This window comes from Acyrthosiphon pisum, chromosome X (genome assembly GCF_005508785.2).
Source record: "Acyrthosiphon pisum isolate AL4f chromosome X, pea_aphid_22Mar2018_4r6ur, whole genome shotgun sequence".
Lineage (NCBI taxonomy): Eukaryota > Metazoa > Arthropoda > Insecta > Hemiptera > Aphididae > Acyrthosiphon > Acyrthosiphon pisum.
The window spans coordinates 27388795-27392411 of record NC_042493.1 but is presented as its reverse complement, the minus strand read 5'-3'; positions in this window follow the sequence as shown (position 1 = coordinate 27392411).

The window sequence follows — 3617 nt, the reverse complement described above, 5'->3', positions numbered from 1 at the left end:
GTGTTAGACGAAAACAGAAAATCAGGGTATAGAATCCCCTTAATTTATATTTTATACGTTCGTGGTTCGTGCATTATAAACATAATATAGTATATTAATAGTACCTTATACGCGTAACTACTGCCAACACGCGTACGCTGTTGATATGCTCTTCTAGTATTCTGTATATTTACTAACAGAAGTATTTAACCTACATTTTAAATCCAGGACCATATCATATACAACGAAGTGGCCAGTATCTACCTTCCAAAAACGGTTAAAATGCATTTTTAAAAATTATGAATTTATAAATAAGTCAAACACTCAAACCTATCAAAAAACAAAGAAATTAACAATAATTAAGACGAATAAACTAAGTACAAAGAAACTTTTAGTGGTGATAAAAATTTCTATTGACTGTTTTTCAAATGAGAACCCCTTTTTTACTGTAAATTATAAATTATTTATTGGATAACTTTTTTGAAAATTGTTATGTACTACCTAATTTAAAATTTGAACAATTAGTTTCTTAGTTATTAAAATGTCTTTATTAGGTAAGGATAATAGACAATAGTCCTTAAATACGGTCTTATAAAAATATAAAATATATGTAATATCGCATATAGTATTTATTATACTTGGGCTAATTTTTACAAATTATTAACCACGATAGATCAATAAAATATAGTAATCACTAAAATTTAAAAATCGTCATGGCCATATTTTACAACTCATATTATCATGAACCTATTATCCTCAGTACAAAAAGTTAAATAACTGAATAACTACAATTCGTACGAATTTTGATTCTGAAAAGTCAACATTTTCAGAAAAATTATCCACTAATTAATTAATAGTAAAAAAGGGGATTCTTATTTGATAAATATAAGTTTGTATATCCACAGAACAGTACTTCAGTAGTACAACAATTCTCAAGAATTTGTAAACATGGTCGTTAAGTGTTTACGCACATTTAACAATTCATAGAATCAGATTTTGAATAATTGTATTAGGTATTGAAGAAAGAAGGGGGTGAACATGCTTGGCGAATCACTTTGTATAATGTTGACAATTAATTGTACTGGTACTGTTAAGCATCCTCTTCTTCTCATTTTCACATGCATAAATTGCATAAATTGTACTTATTATGTGTATAATAATCAACAAATAGGTAGTACAGATTTAAAAGCCTTACAATATGATATAACATTAACACATGAAATGCAATCGATCAATAATCAAGACAAAGTTAATAGCTACTTATTTAATACTTTGATGGAAAAAAACTTATTTTAAAATTTCGAACTTAACTTCGAATATTTTTCTAGAGGTCTATTTAATATTTATCTATAAAATTGACACCACTAATTGTTAATAATATATTTAAGAAGACACGTCTATACCGGGTGATTATTTTATCATTGAACGCTCATTATTTCAAAAAGTGTAAATTTTGTTGAAAATATTTTTTTACAAAGTTTCAAGTCGCTTATAAAACTTAAAAAACTATAAGGATAAAATATATTTAAAAATATAATTTTTTTTAAGAAAAACGTTGTTTTATAAGCGATTTAAAACTATGTAAAAAAATATTTTTCAAAAAAATTTACACTTTTTGAAATAATGAGTGTTCAATGATAAAAGAATCATCCGGTATATATATGTGTATACGGTGTACTTACCAAGTTCAACTATATACTACTATAGGTACTAATCAATAATGTAGTTACAATATCGTACCAATGTACTATAAATATCTATATAAGTATAATTCAGTTAACCATAGTCAAAAACGTAAGTGGGCAATTTCCCTCATATTTTTAAAAAATGTATTCGAATATGAAATTAATATTTTCTAATCTTTTCTTTGCAAAGTAATTTTTTAAATATTACCATAAATATAATAAATTTAGATATATATTTTTAATCATTGTATATTTTAAACAATAAAAAATAGGTAGGTGCTATTAAAATTTAAAATAATAAGTAATGTTTAAAACAAATATTATAATAATCACAATACATTTTACAAAATCCCATAGTAGGTACCACCTGACTACCATTTTACAAAATACATAATATCTATTTAATACAATAAAACGTACTACTTTAATAAAAAATAAGAAATAATTATTAATTTTTAAAACAAATTTAAAAAAATTAAAAAACACAACTAAAAAATACACACCTAAGTAAAAGATATTCTAAATAAAATTTAATTAATAATTAAAAAAAAAAATGGCTACATAAAAATTCTATATTATAAATATTTTTTTATTATTTTAATAGCATGTACTTTTTATTGCTTCAAATAGTTTTAAATTCAAATACATTTTTAAAAATATATGGGGGAAATGTTCAGGGGGAATTTGTGCACGATTATAATATAGGATCTGACCAATAAGTAGTATAATCATACAAACCACAGAGGCTAATAACCATTATAACCACCCAATTGTGAACAATCAACAAGTACGGAAGTTAGAAATGTAAATAAATCTGTTTAACTATATATAGGCTACAAATTACAACCTACTATGCTATTAATACTACCGGGTTGTATATAAACAATCGATTAATATAATTATAATGATTGACTAAAATACAATGGTAAATGTATTGTAACATAATAGGGATCAATAATCATTGTTTAAATCATTGATCGAAATCATATTTAAAGAGCACAAATGGTCCCTATTGATTCACTAATTTATGGCCAATGATTGCTTAAGAAACCCAGGGGCAGGCATACGTGTTATAGTGTTCTTGATGAATAATTATGTGTGTTGACAATTTTTACTTAAGTGAGAGTATTCAGTACACCAATTATTAATGTAAAAATTGAACTTAAAAAATATATTATAGATTCCCACGTAAACAACTTGTTTTTTAAAAATAAATATACAACTATTAAATAATATAATCGATGAGTATTATACAACTGCAAGGAAAAGTGTTTACTACAATTATTGCGAAATTATGTACCATGTACCTGTACAGACTAATTTAACCTACCTACCGAGGAACGAAACATTTATACATTACGGATTTATTTTTGAGCCGATGATCGAAATTTAACACGCGTGTATAAATGAAAATAATAACATACATAATGTACAAATATTCTCAATAAACTCGACACGATGGGTCAACCAACAATTTGTTTTGATCAGCTCATATTATATATTTTTTATAATTAACGATAACGTGAATAGTTGGGGACAGTATGCAGTATTTTTATTTAAATATTAATTATTATACAGATGTGTGTCTCTGCAGCATTTGCATCATTACCATACTTTGTGCATTCGTCGTTAAGATATTATAATATATTCTGTTATGATCGATAAGATTAATAGTTTGTACATGCGATTTTATTTTTAAAAACAATTTTTAATGTTTATATAAGGAAATATTATTTATGCATTATATCTAGTTGTATACTTGTATAATGTATTTGTGAGTTGTGACTTGTATTGAATGTATTAAATGTTTTTTCTAAATTTAAAATACCTATATTATTTTAGCAATTTGAAAACATAATAGTCAAACATAACAGAATAGTCAAGAACTAGCGATTTAAAATTTCTTTGTACCCTATTCAAATTATACACCATATCTACACAACTATAAACTTA